Source organism: Tachysurus vachellii, chromosome 22 (genome assembly GCF_030014155.1).
Source record: "Tachysurus vachellii isolate PV-2020 chromosome 22, HZAU_Pvac_v1, whole genome shotgun sequence".
NCBI lineage: Eukaryota > Metazoa > Chordata > Actinopteri > Siluriformes > Bagridae > Tachysurus > Tachysurus vachellii.
Genome location: NC_083481.1, coordinates 14506570 through 14518617, shown reverse-complemented (window position 1 = coordinate 14518617; position 12048 = coordinate 14506570). Strand labels below are relative to the sequence as shown.

At 40.3% G+C, this 12048-nt stretch overlaps 1 protein-coding gene across 1 annotated transcript in view; it reads right to left on the bottom strand.

Moving 5' to 3' along the window:
- Nucleotides 1-12048, bottom strand: part of cdh4 (cadherin 4, type 1, R-cadherin (retinal)) — a 180311-nt gene that overhangs the window by 44200 nt on the left and 124063 nt on the right. The gene's annotated exons all lie outside the window — the stretch shown is intronic.

Below are 12048 nucleotides of genomic sequence, written 5' to 3'. Positions count from 1 at the left end.
GGCAAGTGACCAAGCTTCTTTGACCAATACTGTACCACATGCGGTTTGATGTTTCTTCAGTTTTAACTCGTAACTTCATGTCAGGAGCTTGGACAGTTTTTTTTAACTTTTTTGGTGGTAGTGGTGGTGGTGGTTGTGTCATTTTTTTTTGGGGTAGGGGGGTCAGGCAGAGCCGATAGGCCCGATAGGCAAGTTGCGTAGGGCCCCGCAAATTACGCAAGGCCCCGCCTCCCCCTGCATCATTTTACAGCGCGTGTTAATGTTTACTGTGTAGATGACAATATGAAGCTGAGCTATCCATCTGGCCATGAAAAGAGAAAAAAGAAACAAAATGAGAGTGAAATGCGAGAACAGCAATCAGGTAAACTTGTGTTCTCTTCAAGTTTGATGTCAGCAAGAGCAAATAACAGTAAAGTTAAGTTGATGTGATTCTGTTTCTAGTCTCTATCTGACAAGCTAAATTAACTGTGCAGTGCTGCCAGTGCAAGTGTGAATGTGTGGCAAATAGCTCACGGGTCAGGTAGGAGGGCCCCTTAGCAGAAGTTTGCTTAGGGCCCCGGGGAGGTCAGGATCGGCTCTGGGGTCAGGTATTGTAAAACGGTGTACAAACACGAACTTTTCAAACATCATAGTAAGCCAAGTAAGCCATGTCGATTATTACAAATTTGCAAGTCCAAGGCCATGTTGAAAATAACACTTCAAGATAACACTTCCATTCCTTATAAAGCAACGTTCAAACTTCAGAAGGTGTTAATCTTTTCAACATACCTGTCAGCTCCTGTGGAGGATTAGTTAGCATGTGTAGGTGTGCAAGTTCAAGGACGTGATTAAGACTTTATGACGAATGTGTAGGAGGACTTACAGACCTGCATATCTGCGTATTGACAGAAGACCCTATCCATATGTTAATATTAATCACAACAAGTTTAGGCAGAGGTGGAAAACATACCAAAATTGTCGAAGTGGTTGGTTTGATAGAGGGGCTGGAATGTGGGCGGAATCATCAAATATACACAAAATATTCTGTCTAAGGGGTTTCTGAGAAAGAAGGAGCTGAAGACGGTAGAGAAATAAAATAGTGGTGTGGGTGTAAAGTATACTTTTTCCCCTGATATGTCTGGAAAGCTGGCTGGAAAATGAAAAACTTTCATCATGGCTCAGAAAATGCTACAACAGATCAACCTGAGGCGCACCCTCATCTGTTCAGAATCTCTGCATTTTAGGTCCTGGAGGAAGAGTATAGATGTTACAACCAAGTCCTAAAGGTGTTCAGTAACGAACAAGTCTGAAGGTAAAGTGCATGTGGAATATTCAGTTAATGGATTTGAATATTTGAAGGAATTAGCATTGGGTCTGTGGTGAACTCGGAAATTACGCTGACTTATTAGTTCCTCAGGAGCTCTTGGTTGCACAGTTCCACTCAACTACGAACTGTTGTAGAAAGAACATTAGTTTCTGTCCAGTGTCACCCAAATGAGGATGAGGTTCCCTTCTGAGTCTGGTTCCTCTCAAGGTTTCTTCCTCATATCATCTCAGGGATTTTTTTTCCTCACCATCATTGCCTCCGGCTTGCTCATTAGGGATCTCTCTCTCTCTCTCTCTCTCTCTCTCTCTCTCTCTATATATATATATATATATATATATATATATATATATATATATATATATATATATATATATATACTCACTCACTCACTCACTCTACCGCTTATCCGAACTACCTCGGGTCACGGGGAGCCTGTGCCTATCTCAGGTGTCATCGGGCATCAAGGTAGGATACACCCTGGACGGAGTGCCAACCCATCACAGGGCACACACACACTCTCATTCACTCACACAATCACACACTACGGACAATTTTCCAGAGATGCCAATCAACCTACCATGCATGTCTTTGGACCGGGGGAGGAAACCGGAGTACCCAGAGGAAACCCCCTAGGCACAGGGAGAACATGCAAACTCCACACACACAAGGCGGAGGCGGGAATCGAACCCCCAACCCTGGAGGTGTGAGGCAAACGTGCTAACCACTAAGCCACCGTGCCCCCCCTTATATATATAAATTAATTTTAATCTTAATTTTAAACTTTTAAATTTTTATTCTTTTTCTATACTTATGTAAAGCTGCTTTTAGACAATGTGAATTGTTAAAAGCCCCTTATAAATAATCTGAACTGAATTAAACCGATTTGAATATGGAAGCATGATAACCACTGTACTATATACAACCACATTATGCAGAAAAGCATGTTGAAGCTGAAGGTGGAGGGGTTTCAACTACACACGCTGAGGCTGAAGACTGAAAAAAGATCATAAGATCATAAACGTGACTGCACTACCGAGAGAAGCTCAAGTTTAATACTTTCAGACGTGAGTCAGTGACAGTGGCATCCTCACACACTTGTGTCTGATTCTCCGGAGTTTAAATGCGACTGAAATGTTCTACGTCACACAGTCTACTCCATCATGGATCTCAGTCTGAATGGGAAATGAATAGACTGCAGTGACAAGACGCTGAAATATGGATTTACTTCTGCTACTACTTCTCTCTGCCACCCTTTCTGTTCCTCCGCACTCTCGCTGAACCCTTTTCTGGCTTCTGGATTGATTTTTTTTTCTGAAATGGCCGCCGTTTAGTACAAATGAGAAACCGATGGTTCATGAGGGAGAGGTTTAAGAGGCTTTAGTGTATGTTAGATTTCAGACCTGATCTATGTGAACAAAAAAATTCATTCTATTACAATTAGATAAACAGGTACCAAATATCCTGATGGTACATTCAATTTGTAGGAGTGCAAATAGCATGTAGAAGTGATTTTGTAGGATTTTATCTGTAGTCAAGTCAAAGCTATAAATGCTTAATGCTGATTTATTCTAGACTTTGCTAATCCTTTACTACCAGCTGGTATGTAAAAGCTCTCAACACTTTATAGTTGTGTTCAAAAATCTTGGTATCACTTGCTGTGAAGCACGTATTCAGATACTATATGTCAGAAACTACACAGACATGTGACCGTCACACCACATGTTGTCGGGGTCATGCTTGGACAATTCCAAGTGAGTGCGTGTGTCTTGTGCCATGTGTTTTTGTTTACATTTAGCTTGAATTCCTTTCCGCTTCTGCAGACCTGTCCCTTATGTGTCTTTAATTGTTCCCCCTATATATCCCTGCCTTGTCTTCGGGTTTGTGTTTTGGGGACGTGGTTTCTGTTCGGTGCTTCCAGTATGTAGTTTTGAGCTTCGGTTTAATTTCTCGTCTAGTTATGTTTTTGCCCAGTGTTTTCCACAGTGTCTCTTGTCCTTGTGACCATGATATTTTTGTTAATAAATCACGTTCTTTGGCTATCACTGCACTGGAGTTTTAAACATTTAGAGGCACCCCCTTGCTGACATGTGGTTTTTCGGCAAACTGTTACCACAAACATTAAAGTAAACAGTTATCTACAATGTCATTGTTTGCTGTAGTTTTAAAAATTTCCCTTCACTGGAGCTAAGAGGCACAAACCTGTTTTAGCATGACAATGTCCTTGTGCACAAAGTGAAGCCCATAAAGACCTGATTTACCAAAATTGAACTCGAGAGTCCTGCACAGAGCCCAGACCTCAACCCTACTGCTTTGGGATCATCTTAAACTCTGACTGTGCACCAAACGTCGGAGTCCAATATCAGTTCCTGATGTCATTAACGCTCTTGTGGCTGTTAAATCTAAATCTAGCGGCAAGCCTTCCTGAAAGCATAGAGGTTATTTACACAGCAAAAGGGGAGTAAATATGGAATGAGGTGTTGGACAAGCACATATGCAGTTAGAGTGTAAATCAGTATAACTCTGCTCATTATTCTTCGTAAGCTGATAATGATACTTGTGGGCATTTTTCTAAACTCTAACAATGTCTCATTAAGCTAGGGGTTGCATTGACTGTTGGTCTAATGCATTCACTAGTCGCCGCTGTGGGGATTAGTGAGGTGGTAAAAAGGACAGTGAGGCAGATGGTAAAGAAAGCAGGCTAAATGCTGTCTGTTGGTTTTAAAAATACTTCAGGAGTAGATGAAGTCAATTCTACAGTTGACTGCACGACAATGCTTTTTCGACTGGACCTTTAACACCTGAAAGATTTCCCACTGTTATTTTTGCTAGCTTTAAAGCCGAATAAAACTGAAATAAAATCTGGGCACTGTGGCAGAGTGAATTCCATTGTGAGCAGCGCTGTGTGAGAGAGTGCGTTCAGAGCCGTGAGTTTCGCATCGCTATCCAATCCAACACTGCTAGTTTAGAGTCAGATCAGCGGTGCATGCCTGCTCACGGAGGCTGATCCAGGCTCGTTTTCGAATGCTTACTGAGGCTGGAGTTGAACTTGGTTGAAAAACCCTCCCAGACACTGTTATAGACCCTGCTGTTATAGACCCTCCCAGACACTGTTATAGACCCTCCCAGACACTGTTATAGACCCTCGCAGACACTGTTATAGACGCTGCCGTTATAGACCCTCCCAGACACTGTTATAGACCCTGCAGCCTCCATCCATTTTTTAAACTATAGATAGATTCCACATCATGCTGTGAACTCTGAGTTTCAGAATCAGTTCAGTTTCAGCTGAGTTCGTCAACACATTTTTGGTACATAGGTATTTATATTATAACGTTTTATAATGTTAGATAAAGTTATAATCAGTCATAAATGATGTGATGTACAGCACACGGTATTCATATTATCTCAAATCATTTTGATTGATGAACACAGACTTTATAGAAAATGAAATGGAATAAAACTCTATACCTTTCCTTACTTTTGTGCGGTTAGAAAGAACAGATCAGAAGCAACGACTGTGTGCTGGATGTTTTAAGAAGGCAAGGCAGACGGATAGCGTTTATACGATATTTACAAGGCCAAAATGATGGGGACACACAGCTGCAATGGAACAAGCCAACTCTTTAAACTAAGCATGCGAGTGAAATTATCATACAAAAGGGATATAGTGAGGCCACGAGGCCTTTATCCCTTGAATAAAGCCCAGCCGGAGACTGAATCAAGGCCGGGCTGCGTCAACAGAGCTGCAGCCATGCGGATCTTTTGTCAACATGATCGATTTCTGTATCTCCCCTGAAAGTTGTTTTGATCCTGTGCGAGCCAAAGAGAAGCGAGTGCGTGCTGATAAAAAAAAAAAAAGAGAGGGATGAAGAGAGACAGCCATCTGCACAGACCTAACACGAATCAAATCAAAGTCGCATAAATTCATGTGCCATTCTCAGAGGAGGATGAAGACAGGATAGATATGGATGGAAAGACAGCATGTGAAACAATGACAGCAAGGAGCAAAGGATCTCAAAAACACGTAGCAAAAAGAAAAAAAGAAAAAAAGTATTTTTCCTGACAGATTTTGGACACTTTTGAGGATTAAAGTCACTGTATTTGTGGTGTTATGCATCTCTATTATAAGGATACACATGAAAAAATAAATCACATTATAAACAGTAGCAGGTTTAAATCTTTTTAATTAATATGCATAAATTAATTAAATGCATCAAATCATGCAGAGAATGCTTCAGGGTAATGTTCGGAATGATGAAGGAGTGTGATCTCAGTGGTTGTTGGTGACAGACAGCCTGGGCTGGATTTTCACACACTAGTGTTTCTAAAGTTTGCACATGACTTGTATGGGGTGAAAAACAGTGAGTAGCAGTGAATAATCACTCTTTATAACCGTGGTCTACAGAAAAGCAGTGCAGAACATGCTGGATATCTGAAGGCTGGAAAAAAAAGATCAATTCCTTATAAATATAATGTTTGTCATAAAGACTCATTTTGTCAGTCTTGATGTTAAGGTACTGTAACATTAGACATGATGGATTGTGTCAGAACAGATTCCAGACTGACTTCCTGTATGTCAGAAGATCCAGTTCCTGTGAACAACCCTGTAATGGATGACTTGGACTGTTCCCTGTTTGGACACCAAGGGGACGTTCTGGCAGGTTTTGTTTTCTCTTCTGCCATGTGTTTATGTATTTGTGTTGTTTGTTCATGTGTGTTAGCCCCGCCCCTTCCTTCATCCTTTCCCACCTCTTCCCCTGTTCCTTGTGTTGCAATGATTGCCATCCCTATTTAAACCAGTTGTATTGCGTCTGTTTTTTGCTCAATCCTTGTTTGTGTTTAATATGTTTTTGTGTGTTGTTGTGTTCCCTGTTTTTTTTTTTTGTTTTGGTTGCTTTGTTTTCCGTGAGTTTGTGTTTTTGTGTTATCATGTCTCCTGGTTCTCCTGGTTTGTTTTTCAGTTTTTTATCTTTTCTTCCTTAGTGTTTTCCTTGTGGTTTTTGTAATTTCTCTTAATAAACCCCTTTTTATGTTATTCCAGCATTTGGGTCTGGATTTTATCATTGTTTCCTTACCAACCCAAGTTAATTAGTTTCCCACATCATTTCCATTAAACCACAGCACTTTGCCAATGAGAACATTTTCTATTAATTACACAATGCTATTTTGCCATTTTTAACAATTTAGCTCCAGTATAGTGCAGTACAGTATATCAGCTATAAATAATTCCCTCATCTGCTTCTCTTTCTTTTCTCTTTCAAGCAGTTCTTTGGGCTTAATGAAACGAGAGAGCTGTGCAGATGAACTAGCTGTGAAGGCTACGAGAGCTTGGTGATAACTCTTTAAAACTGTGTTGTGAGCAGAAAGTAAATCTCGGAACACACAGCACATTGAACTTTAAGGCGGACGGGCTATGGCCTCAGGAGAGCACATCGACTTCCACTTCCAAAGAATGATGTATGAATGATTTTTCTCCATTCGTGGTTAAGTTTAAAGTTTGTCTGATGTCTGCAAAACAAGTTAACTAGTTAGTGAGTTAGTTCCTGTTATCACTCACGCTATATCGGCTATAAAGCAGCCCCTGAAAACAATAACGCATCACTGATAATTATTCAATGCTGCATGAGCTCCTGCACACCACAGCCTGCACACATGACTGTTCCCCCATTCTGTGTATGGGGTATTGAGATAATTAGAAAATGAACTAATGTTAATTAAAGTTAAGAAGGGAATCATAAACCTAATTAAAACATTAACCAAGCTATTAAAAACAGAATCAGCCGCTGAACATGGTATAGTTTGTGGAATTAAAACCGCTTCCTCCAGACGTTGGCAATGACTTTAATTCACATCCCTGTGCACAATAGTGCAAATGAAGCCATTAGCAAAGCTTCCTAAACCCACGTGCCACGAGAGCAAATGGGAGAATCAGAGACCAACAGAGCTTTACACTCATCCTTCTAAAAAGCAGACAGCCCAGGAGACAGTGGTGCTGTTTAATGACTGCTTTCACTGATGTCCCTTTGCTGAGGACAACAGACAAATCCACAAATATCTGTGATGCTTCTGGGTCGCAGTCAGAATGGAATCCTTGCATGTGATCATCTTCCTTTTCACGTTCAGGGACCTTAAAATGTTTTAACTGTTTATACAGCTCCTGTAGTTTACAGAGCTTTATATAGTAGAAGGGTGAAATTTTTTTTTAGGTCATATATATTCACAAGATATAAACCCACCGGCATATTAATTAATACCCCTTCGCCTTTAATTCATCAGCCCAATGCAGAAAATCAGGCAGGCAGACACACCATGCACCATGCTCCGTATTCACCGTTTTACTGATATTTCTTCTCTCCACCCCCAACTTTCTATGATAAAAAGTATTGTTTAATGATTTATCAGAAGTTGTGCTGTTTTGTCTGAATGTGTCATGCCACTCAGGCAGAGCTCCAATGAAGTGTGCAGCCGAAACTGTAGATGCACTATGGGTGGTCCACACACATACACACCCACACACATACACACCCACCCACACACACACACACCAGTCTAGGCTATTATAAATGGACATGATAGCAATGCCAGGAAAGCATGTAGTAAAGAAATGTGTTATTTTCATAAAAAGATTCTTCCAGAAATTTCCAGAATATAAATTCTATTACACACAACACATCGATGCTCACAAATCACTGAATGACAAGCTTCTTTCCTTTTGTTGTGCTTAGTTCATGCTTTTATTAAACATTTATAGAAGGAATCTCCAGTGTCAGTGCTTTGTAAGAGTCAGTAAGAGTATGCTGTTTCTCAAAAAATGTTTTCTTTTGTCTTTGTGAGAAAAACAGAGGCTGGTGAAGGGAATGAATGTTTATATAGGAATTGATGTGGATAAAAAGCATGACCCTGTCATTCATTAATAAGTTAAACATTGTAATTCTTGTCAAGTTTTGGGGATGTGGTAGCCTAGTGGTTAAGGTGTTGTCTACAGAACAAAAAGGTTGCAAGCTCGAATCCCAGGACTTACCAATCTGCCACTGTTGGGCCCCTGAGCAAGGCCCTTAACCCTCAATAGCTAAGTTGTATAAAATGAGATGAACCGTAAGTTGCTCTGGATAAGGGCATCTACCAAATTCCATAAAATATACTTTGGCATGTGATGTTACACTGGTACAAATAACTTTGCTTCGTATAGTTCTTGTTGATTTTGTCATGATTTGTTGGCAATTCCTTACATTCCTTACAATTTAACTGCCTGCTGCCCGCAGTTGGACACATTCATGCTCTCCGATACCTCAGTAACCTCAGTACCCATATACCCCAGCACTTATAAACCTATCCACTAATAAATGTTAATGTAAGCCAGTACACACTCTGTGTTTTGGTGGTCAGAATGGAAATTGCCAGTATACCACTTAATGTAAGGTCCTCGGAAAATCTGTGTAAAGTAAACTTTACTGCTCCAAGCAAACAATCTGCCATCCTAGACATCAGCTAGTCTGGTCAACATCCTCATTAGACCTGGTGCTAACACGTTCCACCCACTCACACAAACACCGCAGCTGCAACAGAATAACGCATTAACCATGCGATTCGATTCCATGCATAACATCCAAAATCTCTTATATATCATCATATATAGAGATAATGAACTTTAAGCTCCTTCAGGCTGGTCCACATCACTGTAGTTACCAGGAGGCACACTCGCACACTTAGTCAAACCGTATGGATATTAAGCACAATTCCGTGAATCCAGATCACTTATAAGTCTTTTATGAAATGTACATAATGCAGAGCTGACCCCATGACCGCTGCTTTCACTGCATCTAATTATGTTAGAAGGTGGTGTGAATGCTTCAGCGGGGCGTTTAGTTTAGCACAAGCTCTGCAGGTTACGTGGGGATTTACCAGGAATAAAAAAACGGAATCTGATTATATGCGCTGTGCTAGCTCTCGCTGGAGGTCTAGAATTGTAATCACACAGCACATTGCTCCAATTATAACTGAATTTCAGCTTTATGTGGGTGTTTAGCCTTCAGATAGCATGAGATGAAACTTTTTTGCTGTTTGATAGTGAGACAGTTCATGTTCTGTATTCCTCATTATAATTATTCCCTTTCAGAGTTCAGGCTTTCAGGGACTGTGTGTCTGTGTGTGTGTGTGTCACATGAATGCAACATTCATGCATATATTGCTTCAAGAAAAATATCAGACAGTTATTTTGTTGGCTCTTTCAATCATGCTGCAGTATTATTCTAGTCTTAATGGATGTAGCTCTTTTTCCCAGAAGCAAGGAAGGAGAAAAGGTGGAATGAGAGTAGAGGGAGGATCAAATAGGTATAAAACAAGCGGAAACTAACATTCTCATCTTATCCGACACTCATCACTCCTTCTACTATTTCTCTTCCTCTATAGACTGCTCTCCATCCTCAGTGTTTTCGGTTTGCTCTTAGACACAGCTTTCTCCATCTGCGGCATCACCCTCCTATTCATCCGGCAAGCATCCGCTGTATTCACTGAAATGAAAAGCCGGCTGATTTTGGCTCAGCACACTGTGCTCTCCTGCTCATCTTTGAGCTAATGGACTATTCGGTGTAGCAGGGGAGAGTGCTGGTGCAGACTGATTGGAAGCAGGCAGTAAATTATGAATTTGCTGCTTTCATTTTTGGAGGGTGTGTGTGTGTGTGTGTGTGTGTGTGTGTGTGTACTGGGTGGGCTTTTATTGAAAATCTTTTTTCAGAGGTAATTGGAGATAAACAAAGTGCAAACAATGATAAATGTATGTTGCACCATTTATTAGATTAGCCGACAGAGCCGTGTGTTTTCGGTCCCAGCTCTATCTGATTAGGGAGAACACACAAACGCATGCATGCCTCATAGCAGGGAGCGCAGTGCTTCATTGTGCTGATGAAAAGAAGTAATTACACTCCGAAAGGTTAATTGCTTAATTGGACTGCAGTGAATTTTACTACATGAACTTCTTCCTAGAGAAAAAACCCCACATGGGCCAATATATGTATCTCTCTCTCTCTCTTACTATCTCTCACTCTCTCTCTTTCTATCTCTCTCTCTCACACACACACACTCACTGTATCTTGGATGGCCTTTGTTCTATGGTGTGTTATACATTAATGGCTAATTATTGCTAGCTGTGATTTGATGTTTTTTTTTAATACACTGCAAAACTGAGAAATCTAGACACTGAAATAGACTCTGGGCTTTTAAGCTGACAGCTTAGCTAGCCAGTACTTATCCATTCAGTCTGTTATAGATGTAGTGTAGGTTATGACTAACAAAGGAAACTAGACAAAACATGTTGAGACTATCAACGTTTCTGTCAGACGTTTTGGTACATACATGTGGAACGTCCACAACACAACTCCACAACAATTCGACACTGAATGTAAATCATTTCACTACCACAAATCACTACCAGTGTGTAATAACCTGATTTGAATACACTAACAGTCTGGTCTCATTAATTATATACAGTATAACATTATCTTTATTGCTTATTTTGTTAAAATAGTTACCTTTAATACAATAGTTTTTTAGGCTTATTGTTATGAGCAAACAGACCTCAACTTATAATCACTGCTTAAATATAAAGTCTTGAATGTGATTAGCAGTATGACCGGTGCTGGGTTTTAACACTCTCTACTGAAAAACTGGCAATGAGGAATAAAGTCTTACAAGATCTGCTACGAGTAAACACCCACAGCGGGAAGGCTGTTAAGCCCCGACATCTTAAATGGCAAAGGTGGGAATGAGGCTATCAGAACATTTCTACAACCGACTTCATGGTGCTTTCAGGCTCACGAGCCTTGTCATTGTGTGTATGTGGCAGAAGATTGCTGTAATCCCCATGTGTAATCTGGAAAAATGGGCATGAGAGGGAGTAGGTGAGGATGAAGACTGCCTACTGAAGGCTCATCCTAGCTGGAAAGGCTGAAGGACAGATAATACGGAATCCAGCTTTTAAAGCTTTCACATATACAGATAAGCTCCAAGTTGCTGCCAAATATGTTTTTTTTTTTCTTCAGTTATGTCTATGGTGTTTTTGGTACTTGTTGATACCACGATTAGTCACATACTTAGTATCAATCAATCAGGGGTGTCATGGGATTTTGTGCATTTGCATGTGCATATTCATGCACTTAAGCTACTAGCTACGTTCTTTTTAAAAAAACTGGGTAAAAGCCAACATTTGCTGCAGCACTGGATTCTGCTATGTGACTCCTCATGCACAGTTTTTGTTAAAGATTTTATCAAGTCACAAAAGGACAATGTAGTCCTTTGTTATCATTGTCATTTAATGTCTATTCATTATTAAGACAACATCCACAAGGCTTACGTCACTTTGTATTGGATCACGTCGTATTGGATCACGTCGTATTGGATCACGTCATATTGGATCACGTCATATTGGATCACGTCGTATTGGATCACGTCGGTATCGGCTCATTTTACGAGTCAGTGAACACAGTATCAGTACGGATAGCTAATTCATCTCTATTTTTCTTTGTGTTTCTGTGATGTTTTAAGGGATCCTGATGTTTTAAAGGATCCTGATAAACATCTAAAAAACTAGAGAGGCCACTTGAATCCAAAAAAAACAAAAAAAAACAAAAAAAAACCAAATAAATACATCAAGAACATTCATATTCTGAGCACTAGACTGGTCAGACCCTGTGTTCAGACCCGTCAAAGCCCATAACAGATTAGTCATTCATGTCAAACGTCAATCT